Raw genomic sequence first — 5,059 nt, forward strand, 5'->3', positions numbered from 1 at the left:
TGGAAGTCCGAGCGGAAATTGGGTCGACGGCGAAGGAACAAGTCAAACGGATTCAGGCGTAACTATTATACCTGCTGACTCGGTACCTCCCTTCCGTGTCCCTCCCGCGACCCTCCCTCCCTCGCCCTGTCTCCTCGTGCCTCCTACAGCCTTGCCAGACTGTCCTACTCAGCCTCTTATGTTTGCCGATTTCAGAGCCAAACCTGTCTCCTCCACCCCAATAACTGACTTCATATATAGTTATCATTGGGCCTGTGTGGCAGAGCGGCGGGGAGGAAAGGACCCGCGGGAGCGAACGCCAACTCTGGTTTCACTATAACAAGCCTAAACGAGGCAGTTTCATTAGGGTTCCTGTAGGAGGCGGAAGCGTCTCTAAGAATACCAACTTCAGACTCTTCATATTGTAAATCAATCTTTCTGATGTCTATGAAATTATACAAATACGTCTTTCCCTCTGCATCTGCTATGTGTGTGTGTGTGTCACCCCCAACCACCGCTTGTGTCCAACCTGCCTCCCTTCCTCGCCGCCGCCCGCCGCTCCGTCACCGTCTCCAGCCTCTCGCCTCTCTGTCCTCTGTCGATCTTTCCATCCTTACTGTCAGTACACGAATAAGCTTGTTCAGTGAAAGAGTTGACAGAGTTTCTGCAATAATTATTAAACGACGGAAGAGCGGAGCGAAGTGATGCAGGTGCCAGACGTGTGATAACCGGTCACTTGCAATAAGAAAACGAAACAAAGCATTATATCTGTGTGGGCGGTATATAAAACTGAGTTCTATCATTGTTTTGTAACTTTAGTATGCACTAAAACCAACGTACAGGATGCAGAACCGCCCTTTGGTTGGTAGGAGTACAAAGTTTCTCCCGCCAACCTCGTGTTCGCGCCGCGGCCCGCGCCTGCCCGCGGCCCGCCGTCAGGTGATCAGTGAGCTTCTTGCCGGTGACGGTGGTGGTGTATTGAGCCGTGAGGTGCAGTGTCTGGCTCGGGGAAGTTGCCCTTGACACTACACGTGGGATAGATAAGCAGTTATTAGGATATATTTTTGAAACCTCTAGTTCCCCATAGTCGCGGGTGCTTGACACTACACGTGCGATAGATAATAATCAGTTGTTTGGATATATTTATGAAGTTCATAGTTCACTTACACTCTGCGGGAAAAAAGAACACAGCAGGAAAAGATAAATGAAAACAGCAAGTGTAACAGTAGGAAACAAACAAAAGACAGAAAAGGGAAATGCTGAAAGACCACACTAGGCCAGAGTGAAGAAAACGAAGGAAAAGAAAATTGAAAAGCAAAACAAGAGATTAGGCAAAGTGTACGGAGAAACAGAGCTCGGTGCAGCGTGAAGTAATAAGTGTGCAGACTGGAGCATCTAAGTGTGCAGAGTGAAGTATTAAGTGTGCAGAGTGGAGCATCTAAGTGTGCGGAGTGAAGTAATAAGTTTGCAGACTGGAGCATCTAAGTGTGCAGAGTGAAGTATTAAGTGTGCAGAGTGGAGCATCTAAGTGTGCAGAGTGAAGTATTAAGTGTGCAGAGTGGAGCATCAAAGTGTGCAGAAAAGTATTAAGTGTGTATAGTGGAGCATCTAAGTGTGCAGTGAAGTATTAAGTGTGGAGAGTGGAGCATCAAAGTGTGCAGAGAAGTATTAAGTGTGTATAGTAGAGCATCTAAGTGTGCAGTGAAGTATTAAGTGTGGAGAGTGGAGCATCAAAGTGTGGAGAGTAAAGTATTGTGTGCAGAGTGGAGCATCAAAGTGTGCAGAGAAGTATTAAGTGTGTATAGTAGAGCATCTAAGTGTGCAGTGAAGTATTAAGTGTGCAAAGTGGAGCATCTAAGTGTGCAGTGAAGTATTAAGTGTGCAGAGTGGAGCATCAAAGTGTGCAGTGAAGTATTAAGTGTGCAAAGTGGAGCATCAAAGTGTGCAGGGTGAAGTATTGTCAAGTGAAAGCATCTACTATAGGTGTGCAGAGTGGAGCATGTAAGTGTGCAGTGGAGTATATAAGTGTGAAGAAGAACCAAGTAGGAGCCATGAAGCGATACAAAGCGGAACAGTTCAGAAGAGGATGAGGAAGAAGAAGGCGTGCTTGCTGCAGCTAACGAGGTGGCCGCGGCCTGCCAGCGGGGCCGTGATCTGCCGCCGAGCAGGGCCGCGTGTGTGCCCCGAGGATTAACCGGACTTCTCCCACCAGGCCCTCCCCCGCGAACACAAGGTAACGTGCCCCGCGTGCCTGGCCCTGCACCCATGTACTCTTGCGTCCACAGACAGACTCTTACAGACTAACATGCTTGTCGCTGCTGCCTACACACTGGCCTGCCCCTATAGACGCTTGCTTGCTTGCCCTTACAGAATCTACAGACACACTTGCTTACCATTACAGACTTGCTTGCCTCTACAGACTATACAGCCTACAGACATGCAGACAATATAGCCTACAGACATAACTGACTATACAGCCTAGAGACACTTGCTTGCCCTTAGACCACATATTAACTTGCTTGCCTGTACAGTCTCTAACTTGTTTCCTCTACAGGCTATACAGATTCTACAGCCTCTGTCTTGCTTGATTCTGCCGACCTAGCTGTCACCTCCCGTGTAACAGGCTTACGGCTCCTAGATCAGAAAGAGATGATGGGGAAAGGAGAGGAAAGATGTAAGTGTGTGTTCTCCGTCTGTTCATATTCTTAAACATTTCCTCGCCCAAGCACATACAGTTGACAAGGCTTTCGTAGGAGTTGTGGTCGTTTCCAGAGGTAACTTTATGACCCTGGTGGTAGTGTGACTCTTCTTCTGTACCGTGAATGTGAAAACAATGAAAATCCGATTGGTCTCTCTCGTGTGTGTGTGTGTGTGTGTGGTCTCTCTCTCTCTCTCTCTCTCTCTCTCTCTCTCTCTCTCTCTCTCTCGTGGTGGCAAGCCAGAGATGCTGTACCTGTTAAAACTTGACTGGGTGACGCGACCAAGGGCAGGGTGGGGAGGGAGGGCATCACGTGCATGTAACAAACAAAACATTGACGTAAAAAGTCGTAAATAGATGTAAAAAGACTTAAATTGTATAAGAGACGTAAAGTGTAAGCTTACTGATATCAGACATTCTCGTCCCTGGTTCTAAACACATCTTATGAACGTAGTCTGATGTGAGTCTTTCAATGAGTTTCAGACAATTGCTGAACTGTAAACAAACGCACGTGCTAAGAGAGTGGCAGGCGAAGGTCATGCGAACAGTGCCAACAACATGAATGATGAAGGGAAGAGGAGGGAGGGCTCAAGGGAAGAGGAGGGAGTGATGAAGGGAAGAGGAGGGAGGGCTCAAGGGAAGAGGTGGGAGTGATTAAGGGAAGTGTAGTGATGTAGGGTTGAGGAGGATGGGTTCATGGGAAGAGGAGGGAGTGATGAAGGGAAGAGGAGGGAGGGCTCAAGGGAAGAGGAGGGATGAAGGGAAGATGAGGGAGTGATGAAGGGGAGAGGAGTACAAAGGAAAAGCAAACAGCAACAGACCTCTTGGTCTTTATAAGGCGGAGGGAGGGATGAAGGGAAGAGGAGGAAGGGATAAAAGGAGGAGGAGGGAGATATGAAGGGAACAGGAGGGAATGATGAAGGGAAGGGAAAGAGATGAAGGGAAGAGGAGAGATGAAGGGAAGAAAGAAGAAAAATATATAAAGTGGGAAATTATGTTTGTCGTTTTTAGTGACGTACGCAACACATCCTTGACTTGACGCCTCGTGGACATTTTCTCTCGGTTGTTGGCGGATGTGATGTCATGGCGCTCACTGACGGTCCGCCACTCACGAGGCTGCGAGTGTTTCTCCGCGGGCCACGGTCTCCATTGCCTTGCTGTCCCACGCCAACACATCCCGTGGAGATTCGAGCAGGACACTCATGGCCCACAGATAGCGACATTTTCCCCATGATCTTTGATGGTGAAGTGCCTCGTAAATAATCTATAAATAGGAACGTTGAGTGCTCATGAATACATCTTGTTGTTAGTTCCGTCTCGATATATATAACTTGTCTGTGTTTAAGAAAGAAAAATATACAGGTTTGACACGTAGCAGGGAGTATAGTTCGATAATTTCCGGTTCAGAAAAAAAAGAGGTACAGGCAGTTTCTGGAAATGACCAATTACCAGTTAGATAATTTAAGCTTTAGAAGTAAAAAAAAAGATTCAGCCATTGTTTCATTAACAGAATAGCGTAGTAATATTGTGAAGGAAACGAAACTGCAGGGGCCCAAGACTGTTCCGGGCTAACAGTTCTCCTTCTGAGCCAGGTGTTTTGCTCCCCCCCCTTTCACAGTGTAGTCAGGAGAAGCGATACACAAGATGTTAACTCCGTCTTTAATATGCACTTCAGCTCGCACAGCCCCACGGGAGACAGGTAGGACGGCCGATGTGGTAAGGCCGCTCACACAGCCCACGGGAGACAGGTAGGACGGCCGGCGTAGCGAGGCCGCTCATACAGCCCACGGAAGACAGGTAGGCAGGCCGGCGTGGTAAGGCCAGCAAGGGCGGCCCGGGTATTCGGTCTCGGGGCCAACAGTGTCTTCCCCGGATAGACCGCGGCGGTGCTACGGCCGAGTGATGGAGGGCAGTGCCGGGCCGGGCGTAACGCGGCAGCAACCTCGTCAGGTGGAGGACTCGTTAGGTGGTGAAGGGGAGCCAGTGCCTAGCAGGCTGGCTCGACCGAGTCCTGGAGTCGTCTCCGTCCTCAGCGCACCAACGTCCGAGGTTGCTTCGGCTGCTGACGTCAGGGCCCCCTCGCGCCGGTGGAGCTCGGGCAGGGCGTTCGAGGCGTTCCGCTGCGGGTAGTGTGAAGCCTCGCTCGGGATGAGTGTAGGTCGAGTGAGGTGTTCCGGGGCTATGTTGGAGTTGAGGAGTTAATAGTGGTCTTCCCTTTACACATCTCCGCCGACAAGACTCGATACAGAGTATCGAGCTAGAAATCGGAAGACAAATATAGCCTAGCTCATATGAATGAATAATACCTAAACCAAACCGACATAAGAGAAACCATAGAACCAAACCAAGAGATTCCACAGTAAAAGATACCCATTGATTTAT

The sequence above is a fragment of the Eriocheir sinensis genome, unplaced genomic scaffold, assembly GCF_024679095.1.
Source record: "Eriocheir sinensis breed Jianghai 21 unplaced genomic scaffold, ASM2467909v1 Scaffold469, whole genome shotgun sequence".
NCBI classification, from domain to species: Eukaryota; Metazoa; Arthropoda; class Malacostraca; order Decapoda; family Varunidae; genus Eriocheir; species Eriocheir sinensis.